The 13,852-nt window shown below is 32.9% G+C and overlaps 1 long non-coding RNA gene across 1 annotated transcript; it reads left to right on the top strand.

Annotated features, from left to right (window-relative positions):
• Nucleotides 1–458: 458 nt before the first annotated feature.
• LOC141487286 (uncharacterized) lies at nucleotides 459–2,364 on the top strand. The gene is made up of 3 exons (XR_012468309.1): nucleotides 459–541; nucleotides 640–788; nucleotides 2,236–2,364. It is a non-coding gene; the product is annotated as an uncharacterized lncRNA (long non-coding RNA).
• The last annotated feature ends 11,488 nt before the right edge of the window (nucleotides 2,365–13,852 follow it).

Below are 13,852 nucleotides of genomic sequence, written 5' to 3'. Positions count from 1 at the left end.
TAAGGTCTTTCAAAGAAATAATATTAAAAAACCAATGATAGGTCATGAGGTTCCTGAACGTCCCTGGGAAAAAGTAGCGTGCGACTTATTTTTTTTTTTTGGACAACGAAACATACTTACTAGTAGTAGATTATTTCTCTAAATACATTGAAATAGCAAAACAAGTAGATTCTACCTCATCTAAAGAAGTAATAACGCATTTAAAATCCATATTCGCGCGCCACGGCATTCCAAATATATTAGTCAGCGACGGGGGACCACAATTCTCTAGTTTATATTTCAAACAATTTTCACAGGCATGGCAGTTCACTCATATCACGTCCAGCCCCTAGGTATCCCCAATCAAATGGGCTAGTCAAACGACATGTGGCCACATTGAAAAATATGCTGCGTAAAGCTAAATACGAAAATAAAGATATATATTTAACTCTATTAACATTCTCTATTACAATTCTATTCACACATTATTATGTTTATGGATGATGTCTGCCTACACAGGAACTGTTTATCAGCTACTCAAAACAACTGGTAACGCAACAACGTAAGTATTTGTTTCTGGTTGAATATGGCACTAGTGACTGCGATATTCCTATAGTCCATTCATTTGAGCCATGATGATTCGAATTCATGTTTCCCTAGGTCATCGTGCTGTCTGTGGTACGATCTGCTGAATGTCCTGGAGTGGAAAACCGTAACAGGGGTGATGGAGTAGTGGAGTAGTGACTGCCTCGAAGTGCCTTGGGGTGTGGTGTTGCCTCGATTGCATGAAACAAGAGAGAAATTCGGCAGTAAGTTCTTTCATGATATATTTTTATTCTTATAGCTAGGTTATGTTACTAATAAATTCGATAATAAAAACAATCAACAAAAATCACTGCATTATATAGTTAACAATCATCTTACAGTTTAATCTGATTGGTTAGAGTACATATGATATATATTAAAGTCAATTTGACGATAAATAGCAAATAGCTTACAAACTTTCTTTTTCAACTTTGAAACATACTTTTTGATTTATGCTCGAGCATACTGTCAAAATCCATTGGTTCTTTATGACACACCCATTTCAACATTAATTTCTTTTTGTACAATTTTTTACTGATTCCTTACAGTCTTTGTCACCTGCCTATTCAATTGTCACCTCATGTGATATACATTTCACTGAATAATAGGAAATTGAAAATAGCAATAGCAATTTATTTTCTTTTCAATGAAAATAAACAGCTATTGGAAATATTTATCGAAAACAACTACTTTCCTGGCTAGTACCAACGACGAATATTGAATTATATCTGATAAATATATATTAGAAACCACATGTAAATTGCATCTCTCAGATTTTGCATATATCATTATTCTCTTTATACTCTTTCACCTTCCTTCATAATTACCATGACGTAGTAACTTTCTACATCTTGAAACATCATATTTGTCTTTTCTTAAGACAACTTTCTGTGTCGTACTTTCTACAACATCGTACCTGTCTTTCCTCCGAAGACCTCATATATGCGCATTTCATTTCATGCCTCATACAAAATTCATATTATAATCATCATTATTTCTCATGAACACCTATCACATTTTACACACCTTCAAAATGAAAAATTTCATGCAGTTTTGGGAGCGTCCTCCACAGTCTGCCTTTTCATCTTGCGTGTATAGTCTACCTATATTAATGAGTCTTCTTCAATACATAATCATCAATTCTCACCTTTTCAATATATCTATATGCTTCTTTTATTTCTCATAATATTACAAACTTAACTATTTGTAGATCATCAGTCTGAGATGCTATTTCCTATTACTTTCCATGCAAAATAAAAAAATAAAACTATGTGGTGACATTGAATTGTTTGTACTTCTTCTGGCCAGGGGTGTGTCAATAATGCATTCGTTATCATTATGTTTTTTTTCTTATGTAATTACTGCATATTTTTCCTTAATTAATTTTATGTAAAATTATATTTGAAAAAACTAATTGCAACTGAAAAAATATTTTGTATGTAAATTTTTATTTAATTACTATTCTCTTATTATTATACCCTAACTATTCTTGATTTTTATATGTTTCAAAGTCCATATTTCAGTTAGAGTCAGAATACTCATTCATAAAACAATTCACAGTTCTGGAATTTTTCCGTATAATAGATGAATAAATTTGTTATTAAATATTATAAATATGTACTCTGGACATACTCTACCGAGCATAATTTAACAAATTTAATTTTGTTATAGGGGAGGCGCATAAGATTATGCAAAAAATAGTGAACAATAGTAGTTGAGGAAAAAACTTTTTGTGAAAGAGAGGTAAGTATGCTTGAAGTGTAACACTGCCATGTAAAACATGTTTTAATAAAATTTTTGAAAACCATCATCTTTTACTACCTCTTGATATCAGTCTCGCAATAAATATTTATAGCAAATGAATTGTTACTCTTCAAACTCAAAGAAAAAAAGTTATATTAAAATAAAACTATTCCCAGAATTTACTGAAAATAGTAAATCTGAGGGATTTTTTAAATATTTTACGTTGCGCTGTATCGAAAACAACATTACAAACCAATCGACAAGGGTTCATATTTATACTGTATGTCAAAAATGAGTATTTTTTCATGTTGGCGATCATGATGGCGTTCCTTATCTCAACAGTTTTCAAAAAGTTAATATTCTCATTGATTAAATTAAATGTATTAATTACTTAATAGCTGATGTTGATGACTACTATAATTTTTTCGAGTCATTACCAATAAATTATTAAAGGATGATTGGGAACAAAGGAATATCTTATGAATCCAACTAATTGATACTATGGTACACATTCCCAAGCTGATGAAACAGATATTGGTAGGTGTATCATTTATTTTTCAAAAAGTCAGATACATATGCAAAATTTCGAAATCATGTAATGGGTAATCGTACGGAGCTGGATGAACAGATATTCCATGCGTTTAGCCAATTTAACTGTACAATTCCAAGCTGATAAAACAGATATTGGAAAATGTACCGCTCATACTTTCGAAATTTACAGATGATAAATGAAAATTTTTTCAAATTATTCCATTGGCAATCTTAAGAAGCTGAATGGACAGATATTCTTTATGATTGCTCAACTTCAGTAATACTTTTCTTTCTAAGCTGATGGACAGTTATTAGAAAGTGTATTACTCATAATTTGAGGAGAAGGGAAACATGGAAAGTTGACTGAAATGATAGGTTATATTTGGATTAAAAAAAATTGAAGCACAAGAACCAACATATTCAAAACTAATTATCAAACTATCAAAAAAAAACATTTATTTGAGGTATATTAAAAAGAAGGAAAAACTGTAATTTTACTGGATGAAACAGCTATTAAATTCTCTCATTATTGGAAAACAAAAGAAAAATACACTTTTCTGCTAATTATCACAACATATTTTCAAAACTTGAACAATTCAACTTTTTGTATCAGAAAATTAGTTTCACAGGCCCATTATGAAGAATGGAGCCCCCGAGAATGAGAGAGGCGCCTCCACCACGTGTCGCAACTCAGTTCTCGCTTGGCTGTTAACGAGAGGATTTTTATTTGCTGTTTCACCCGCTCATTTATTCATCCCAAATAATGAAAGAACTCATTTAGAACTTAATAAAATATTTATTGTGAAAGAAACGGAAAAATTCTTTAAATAAACTCACACTCAATGTTAATAAAAAAAATACATTAAAATAATCAAAAAACTTACATTATACTGCCACCCAGCAGGATTGAAGAAAAGGAGATGTGCTGCATTTCTGATGACCCAATCGATACGTAAATGAATACTGTCTGTTGACTGTTAACTGTTAATTATTAACTATGGTGCATGATCTTGACCTCCCTCAATATTTATAAAGAATTATACGCTGACATTGCGACTTTGATCCGCTCACTGTACTGAGGTAAAATGCACAGCGTGCAATCTGTGCCAAGTTTGCATATTTGGAGATTGTTTTATATTCCATATCCTGTGATCTGATCAATTTCGATGTCTATGAACTTGAAATATCAAAAGATGGAATTCTGAATACTGAGTGTTCTTGTGTTAAAATATTGAAGTGAGGTTGGAATATCTTTCAATTCATATATTTACTCAAATGAATCTGAATCATTTCATGATTATTTTCTATATTTGACACAATGACCCCAAGGAAGAGTGTGGGTAGTATTCGGAATGATAAATCGTTTATCGTCGTGTTATGATAATGCAACTTTATTCTTCAATTCAGTATACATATCATGCAACACGCTTCTAAATGAATTCATCTTTCTGAATATCATACCACCATGTTCGAAGATTTTTTGGTAATCTTCACATGTCAATTAATTTTTTATAACTGATCGTTTCACCTCTTTAGCTTTCTTGAATTCACTATCAACAGATTCCATATAATATGCTTTTGCACCTGTACCATAAAAGCTCATGATTTGATAATTCGGAAATTCGTCTTTGAAGTTACCCAAGACTGAAATTGTAACTGGAATATTGAATTGGCTAACTATACTGTGATTGGATGTATCAAACCTACTTATGTTAGTTTTCATGAATTCATTAACATTTTCTGTATTTACTTTAAGAATGAGCGAGTCGGTATCTGTGTAAAGAAACATTTTCACCAAAGTGTTGTTTGATGCATACAAAGAAAAAGTCATATATGACTGTTTTAGATAATTCTAATTAAAAAAACCCAAATATAATGGTTTATCGTAATGGACTTCAACTTTACCCAATTGAAAGGCAACGAAATTATCTGTGAATATTGAACAATTTTTGAAATTTGGTCTGGATATGAGAGTGCTGGCCCCTATATTTTTCTCTATATTTTCCCAATGTGTAACGCGTCTAACATCAATTCGATTATCTATATTTTCCATTGTCTTTCCATACACTGCATTATTCATTTTTTATAGAAATCTTTTTCAGATTTGTTGTTAGACCTATTAGGCATTTCAGTATTGAGATCTATATAGGGTTTCATCCAACATGACTGTTTGAATTTCAAGACTCTATATGTTTGTTTGAAGGTGATTGACAATGTTTCGTGATGAATTTCACTAGTTCTGACTTCCATTGTCTATTATATAAAATGATTTGAAATCCCTGAAACAAGTAAAAAAGAATAATTAAAAAAGAATAGTTGAAAATAACAATTATATTAAGCAACAATAAACCTGAAATGAAATGATAGTAAAATAACCTACAAGTAAAAATATAATAATTGAATAAATAAAAATTAAAGGAATGCAAAAAGAAAATAATAAAAATAAAAAAGTGTAGAGATTCCAAGTCACGTTAGTTCACGACGTTTTGATTGTTGGTATCTACAATCGTCTTCGGGTGATGACTGAAACAAGTAAAAAAGAATAATTAAAAAAGAATAGTTGAAAATAACAATTATCATCAGTCATCACCCGAAGACGATTGTAGATACCAACAATCGAAACGTCGTGAACTAACGTGACTTGGAATCTCTACACTTTTTTATTTTTATTATTTTCTTTTTGCATTCCTTTAATTTTTATTTATTCAATTATTATATTTTTACCTGTAGGTTATTTCACTATCATTTCATTTCAGGTTTATTGTTGCTTAATATAATTGTTATTTTCAACTATTCTTTTTTAATTATTCTTTTTTACTTGTTTCAGGGATTTCAAATCATTTTATATAATAGACAATGGAAGTCCGAACTAGTGAAACTCTATATGTATTCATCACAATCAAACCATTTTTGATAGCTTGCTGTAGATTTCTATAATGAACAATATATTTCCTTTTATCATTCACATTTGGAATTAATTTGGGAATTTTCGATTGTGTACGAGGTGGTATTAATCTTTCAACTAAAAATGGAAGTTTTCTTATTTTTCGGCCGTTACTTGAAGAAGATCCATAGTAAATTCAAAAACTTCACCTCACGATTTGATCTTCACAAACTTTATTTGAAAAATATATCACAACATGTTTCGCTAAGAGATAAGCTTTTTCAAGTGATGAATCACTTCTAATGTCTCAGCGAAACATATTGTGATATATTTTTCAAATAAAGTTTGTGGAGATCAAATCGTGAGGTGTAGTTTTTGAAATGAAAATGGAATATCCGAAAGTTTATCATGCAACTCTTGTATATAATGAATGTCCACTTCAAACACGTATCCATACGGACTATCACCCCATACATTCATCACATCAAGATTAATAAATTCATTAGGTGTCAACCATGTAAATTCACTTGTTGGTAAAAGTTGTGACATACTATGACCGTATAGATTTGTTGCATCTAAATATGTGATGAATGTGGAAGGTTCATTGGGATTATAATTTGGTAAACATTTATTATCTGCTATATGCTTCCTCTCGCTACACTGACTAATTCCACTTCGCATACCTTTTTGAGAAAAGTGAATCATATCAATATCAGTTAGTAATTCCAATTCAATATTCGTGTACTTCAGCATAGCATCCCAAGATGATCCAGATGCAGTGTAATAATGTGCAGGTTCTAAGTTATATATCTCTAAACTTGTAGTGCGGAAGTTTTGAAAAATATCGCATGATAGCAATACATCTGATTTTAAATACAAATCAGAGTATTCGCCCAAATTCTGAAACTCGAATAAATTCCAAACATTTCTAGCCCTATCATAATCATTTTCTGATATATGTTCACAACTGAGTTCGTCGTAAAACTGATTTTTTGTCGGAAATGATGAATAATTCAATTTGTCAATGTCATCAACGAAACTGTATGGAAATTCACCTTTCTGTCTCATCAAATTGAATTTCTCAATTTGTGGAAAATGTTTGTACATCTCCATACATTAATCAGAGGTCGAGTTAGCACCCAACTTCTCCAAAGAATTAGTAATAAATTTACAAATATTGATAAATCTCATTGTGAGATATTTCTTCGTAACTCTAACATCGGTATATATGTGTGTAAAGAGATGCTTCGTGGAAGATATATATTTCTCCTTAGTTTGCGGATAACAACAACTTTCTCTTTGTTCCTATAAAATTCTTTTATGAATAAATGGCAATCATGACCAATTAAATTATGGAAAATAATAGGTACAAAATTAGGTATTTTGAAATTCAAATTACATTTTGAATGAGCGGCATGTGATCTTTTCTTCCCTGTGACTTGACAGTGATCACCAATAAATGGTTTACTACATATACCACAATTTTTGGCTGCAGCAAATTGTTTCTCTTCTTCGAGGGTTTGTGCATCCATTGGTATAGGATGTCTGAGATGATTTTGATATATCTTTTTCAAATCATTTCCAATGCTACTCACAAATTTCTGAGCAGCATCTATGCCACTATATGTAATAAATTTTGACAAATCATCATTATATGAACATTTTTATCAAATAAGCAAATGAGTAATGGACATGTTCAAATGTTTTAATCGTGTATGAATCTGTTCAAGTACTGATTCAAAATCAGCATATACTACAAATGGTACCCCTATTTGTCTCTCAAAATTTTCAAATAGTAATTTATTTTCCGCAACCATCCTACCATATTGGTAGGTAATGTAGTACCTACTAACGAGATTACAATCATTCATCTTATGACGTAAAAGCAACCTCACGTTGGAAAAATACATCAAACATCCATCACAAAAATATTTTTTGTGTTTATGAGCTGATAGTTGACTAGAAACTAATTTTGAAATATCTTTGATCCAACAATAGTGACTATTACCGGAGTCATCAGTTATAAGTTACTAATTGACATGTGTGCGGAGGCTTCTCTGTAAGTATCGCATTGGACCAATTACTTCATACTTTATTTTACCCTCGTCAAATTTACTCTCTAAACCGTAAACGTTAATTGAAATATTATTCCTATCTTCGAATCTTTCAATACCCTCATTGTTAACTTTAACTAACTTTAACCGGAAAATCCATACCTGTGACATCTAAAACTTTGGAAAAATGTGGATATAACATAAGTTCTGACACTCTACCATTTGGTGATATATTGCTGATGTTATAGCCCAGGCAAAACAGTGCTGATCCTCATTACAAACATTCACAACAGATTTCCTCCATTCAATGCATTCGGGCAACTTCACATATGAACGTCCTCCCAGTGGACTCTATTTGTTAATGTTGACCTCTAGAAACATTATTTTTTCACAAGTCCAACCTAAATTACAAAATAAATAATAAATATTACTATTCAATCTCGTTGAAATTTACAAAAACTAAATACCTGAGTCACGTTCCTGGAATTCAGTCGTTTGAGCCACAATTACATCACGGAATCCATCAAAAACGGCATTCAAATCAGAAGATTGGCCCACTATTTTATTTTGGGAATTAAATGACTTGGTGTCCCTCCAATCTTCAGTCTGAAGAATATAATTCCCAAAAACTTTCATATTCACCTTGATATTTTTATGGATCCTGATGGCCGATTTCACTAATTCAAAGACTTTCTGCCTAACCTCATTAAAAAATGACATGTAGTCAGTGGATACAATCGAATTCTCCACCCTTTATGTAGCAATGCGGCAATTGAAGGCATTCGTTATAATTTGAACACCTTCAGACAATTGAACACATGCATTATTTTTATGACCTATGGTTCTTCGGTGAAAATTCACTTGGGTCATAGGATTTGTCACATTACAACAATTGCAAGTATACATAGGTGTTGCATTGTCCACTCTCATCCGTTTCACTGAAGGCCCTCCTTGGCAACTCTGGAGCTGATGCCGACGAAGATTATCACTACGAGTGAAAGATTCACCACAGTCACAGGAATACATTTTCTATGATACGTTCTCACTAACTCACTTGATGTAAACTGACATAACTAAGACTCTTCCGCTTCTTAAATAGAGTCTGATCGGGTTCGTCAAGACGTCATAGCCAACCCCACCTCTCAGCTACATGCGCCAACCCATCCTCTCAACCGGACGCGTTAACAGATGTCGATACGAACAAACAGTGCTCGTTGCGCTCTCTTACAGGACAGACGTTATCACAGTCCTCGCCGCCTGCGCGTCACCATCGACAGCGAGAGTACAGCGATGTGTAACATCATAGCTATCTCCGCATCGAGAGAGGTGAGGACACACCGATGAATACGCATTACTCAGCCACACGCCGTGGAGTGCACATCTCACTCACCTAGCGTTTAACGGTTGCTGCTGTGACGTCACACCACTGATTACTTGGTGGGTTCACACCGATGGAACATTCATTACTCGGAGGATCTTTGAAGTATGCAGACGTATGTTTGTACACAGACACGCACATGATAAACCCTGAACCGTGCATTCTCACACACACACACGCACCAACCAAATTTAATTACGTCATTATGACACACACACACACACACACACACACACACACACATATAATATCATATGAAAAAAAATTCTGAATGATCCATGCACCAGATACTTCAAGGTCACATCGCCTTGACTTTACTAAACAACAAAAAAAAGCAATTAATACGTCATAGTGGTGGGGGAGGCCCAGAAACGGCTGTAATCTACTACTAATACTAACAGGTTTATAAAATAGCAAATTGAAAATATATACTTTTCACTCACAAAAGTTTCATTTCTACCCCCAAAAATTTCATTTTCACACGATTTGGGGTAATTTACCCTGGTTCTCCGACCGCTGCTCTATACGTCCCTAATTGGAATTTGACACACTCGCTATACGTTCCTAATTAAGGTCGTACGTTGAAACGTTAAACCACTCCATCGAATTGAATGATTGGAACGAGAAAATAACTTTTTGAAAAGAATTTATTTTACAAACTAGAGACGACTGTCTCTTACGAGAGCTACAAACAGAATGATAATTAATATAATGTTAACTGGATGCTAACTGCATGTCGAGATAAGGGATTCCTGGAATATCTCTTACTCAGCTGAATCTCCGTGTGAATGGCTGTGTCGTGGGAACTATGACCACGTAACTCCTCCCTCCTTAGGCCGAAAAAATAATGGAATTATTTTGGCGGCTTGGAACCATATCTTCGTCATTGGTATTTTCTTCTTTTTGGGGTGTTTTGAAGCAACAACATCCCAGTATACGGGTTTTAATCCAATTTTTCTTAAAAGCTGCCAATATCAGGACAATTATTGTGATAGTAACTCCTGCAAAAACGCCAAAAATGGTAGTGTTATTTTCGGAGTTGTTAAATTTCTGGATTGGTTTCAATCGGTCCACTATATTGTTGATTTCGTAGAGTTCTTCAAAATTTAGTCTCGAGAAATTTTGTGTTTCATATATTGTTGACTTCTCTATATTTTTCATTTCAATTTTAGGTAAGATCAGTGGCTTGCCTGTTCCTATTTTCACGTTGTTGATGAAAATCTTGTTTCTCACTTCAATTTGGCAATTTTTCGGGATCTTGACTAGGGTGGGCGCTTTTATTTCCAAATATTGATCGGTTTTACACTTGGAAAATATTCTTTGGCTCTGTATCGGAATTACCAGGATTTCTTCTTGAGTGATTTGTTCGATAATCGACTCTGCCATATTGATTGGAAGAGGCTGACAATTATCGGCGACTTTGCCTTCGATCAGGTGGGATGTGCATTGGTCTTCGGAAAAGTAATCTTCTGGACAATAATACGTTTTCTCTAATACTGGGCATGGACTGTCTTCGAATTGGATATTGTGGTTTGCTCGTGCCAAATATGGGTATTTTGGGATAAAAATACTGTGATTTTGGATGATAGGATAAAGGTGGAAAAATGTAAGAACTTCGTTTCCGACAATAGGAACGTGTATTGCGAAAATTATTCTGTCATTCGAAAAAGTTACTTGTGCACCGAAAAATTGATAATATGTCAACATACTTTCAAATTTCAGGATTTTTGAATCAGAGTAGATGTTGCTTAAATAATTTATTATTTCTTTCAGTTCAGAACTAGGTATTATTGAATTATGTAAGGTATTTAACTTTGCAAATGTGATAGCATCTTCTAGATTATCGATAAAAGTAATCATATTTTGGCACTCAAGGGTTATTTGTGAAACAATTCCTTGAAAACTAATGTAATTCGTCAGGTCGCCAATGATTTTTTGAACTGCAACTTGAAATGTTTTAGACTGTTTTCTAATTTTTCTTGATTTGAATTCAAAATTTGGATAGTTTTATTATAGTGATTGATTAATTTTTTGGACAGAGAGATTTGCATGTTTACCTCATTAATCATATTTTCTTGGTTACGTTCTAATATAGCGATACTTTCGTCGTATCGTTTACCATCATCAGCATCAAGAGTACCGAATAACCAATTTTCGATTTTTCCATTAACATTTATCATACCTCTTTTAATACGGATATGGGGTTGGAGGTTTTCTAATTTCTTTTTTGTCATTTCAATAAGATACTCGGTTCTGACTAGCAGGTTGTATGCTAATCCATGATAGGAAATTGGGTTATTAATTGTTCCCTTATCAAAATTATTTTTGATTATTTGGAAGTAGTCGTCTAGTTTGTTTAATTGTTTTATTATAGAGCTAAGTTCTATGTAATATAAAAATGTATGTTTGCTGTATATAATTCTTGCATTTCCCAGCTGTATGGGAAGGATGGGGTTGGTTATAGGGGTTATTTGAATATCGTCACTTTGGACTCGGAGCACGTGAAGTAGAAGGTATAGCGGTATCAACACGTGTATCTTCATGTCATTTTACTCCCTGTAACAAAAGTTTTTTTGAAATTTTTGGTTTTCTGGCTATTGTTTTATGGTAGGTGCCTTTTTTTTTTGTTTTAAGTTTTATATCGGTCTCTTCAATAATTTCAGTTTTCTTAAATTTCGGTCGCTCTTTATTTCGCGCCTTTGTTCTAATATACGCAACTTGTTGATTTGCAAACTCTGGGGGTTCCTTTCGTTGGGTATTTCTGTTTTCAATGACTTTTTCTTTAGTAATTTGGTTGGAATTTTGAATAGATTGATACAGTTTTTTGACATTTTCTGTGTGTTCTTTGGGTCTGTGTTATTAATATGACCTTTAATTACTTCGAAAGGTGTAAATTTGGTAACACTATGTATTGAATTATTATAACCAAGGACAGCTCTTTTCATCAGCTGTTCAGGTGTGAACGATTTTCCTTCTTCCTTTAAGCATAGATAATGCTCAATCAGTGTTGAATGAAATTTTTCAACTGGTGAATTAGAATTACTATTTTTTGAAATTGTGTAATGCAACTCAATGTTATAAATTTTACAAAAGTTTTCTAGATCTTTATTTTTGAATTCGGTGCCTGAATCAGCGGTTATTTTGAGTGGTAAACCGTGATGGGTAATAAAATTGAGTAGATTTATGACTACTAAAACTCCGGTTAAGGATTTTAATGGATATGCTTGACCGTATCGTGAAAATGTGTCGATAATTGTTGAAAAAGTTTCGTTTGAAATTTTGAATGTATCTATGTGAACATGCTCAAATGGCTTAGAAGTTGTAGGTGTTAGGTTGAATTTAATTACAGGAGGATTCCGATCGTATTTGTTTTTCTGACATGTTTCGTAATTATTGATATAATTTTGTATGTCTTCTGCCATTTTTGGCCAATAAAATCGTGAACTGAGGGATGTCCTCATTTCATTTATACCTCTATGGCATGTTTTCTTAACGTGATAGCATTTAAGTTTCTCTTTCTCTTCTTTCGATGTTTCTACATCCTCTATGAATGTTGGACAATGAACAATTATGAATGAAGAATTCTTGAGTAAATTTTGAATTGTTGTATTGAACATTTGTGAGACTGCTGGGTTTTTAAAATGAATGGCAAATGTTTGTTTTGGATCGATATATTCTTTAATAAATTTAACAATATTCTCGCTCAGATTTTTAGAGGGTAATATAAGATCGCAAATTCTCGAATACCTTTTCTATTCTACATTTAAGTTTTTCTATGTCACCAATAGCTACAATTATTTGATTTTTATATGTATTAACTAGTCTTTCTGAAATGGGAATTTGAAAGACAGGGTCTTCGAGAGAAGTGTGAACGGTTTGTGAATCTGATGTTTTTTCGATTTCATTTGATTTTGGGGGAACAATTTGAATATCAGATAATATGTTAATTTGTTTTTTCGGTTCTTGCGGTTCCAGGACTTCATTGAGAACGTCATTGTCTAAGACTGGAATATTGTCGTTATTCAAATAGATGTCGATAAGTTCGTTTATGTCTCCAGGATTATTTTGAACGGAAAGTGTTTCGATAGCATTGAAGTCATTTGTATGAGGATTTCTGGAAAGAGCATCCGCTGCGTGGTTGCATTTTCCTTTCTTATATTTTACAACATAGTCGAATTCCTCTAATTTCAAACGCCATCGCACAAGTCTTGAATTAGGTTCCTTTAGTGAGAAAAGCCACTGAAGGGGTTTGTGGTCTGAATAAATTGTAAACTTTCTGCCGAAAAGGTATGGTCTGAAATATTTGCAGCTCCATACAATCGAAAGAAGTTCTTTTTCGATAGTTGAGTAATTAATTTCAGGTGGGTCAAGTGTTCGAAGCGTAACAAATTGGGTGTCCATTTTGTGACAAAATGGCGCCAACGGCGTAATTTGAAGCATCAGTTGTGACTTCGAAGAGTTTTTCAAAATCGGGGTATGCGAGAACCGGTTCTGAAGTTAATACTGATTTACAAGTATTGAAACATTCGATAAATTCTTTAGTGTGTTCAACTTTTGCGTTCTTTTTAAGACAACTTGTGAGAGGTTTTGTTAGTTTTGCGAAGTTGTTTATAAATTTTCGATAGTATCCCAATAGTTCTAGGAATGACTTTATTTCTCGTTGTGTTTTTGGGATTGGAAAATTTTGAACAGCTCTGA

This window comes from Leptinotarsa decemlineata, unplaced genomic scaffold (assembly GCF_025532065.1).
Source record: "Leptinotarsa decemlineata unplaced genomic scaffold, Ldec_3_MD MMD2_tig00078422_RagTag_RagTag, whole genome shotgun sequence".
Taxonomy (NCBI): Eukaryota; Metazoa; Arthropoda; class Insecta; order Coleoptera; family Chrysomelidae; genus Leptinotarsa; species Leptinotarsa decemlineata.
The sequence above is the reverse complement of the archived record's forward strand: the minus strand, read 5'-3'. Positions and strand labels throughout refer to the sequence as shown.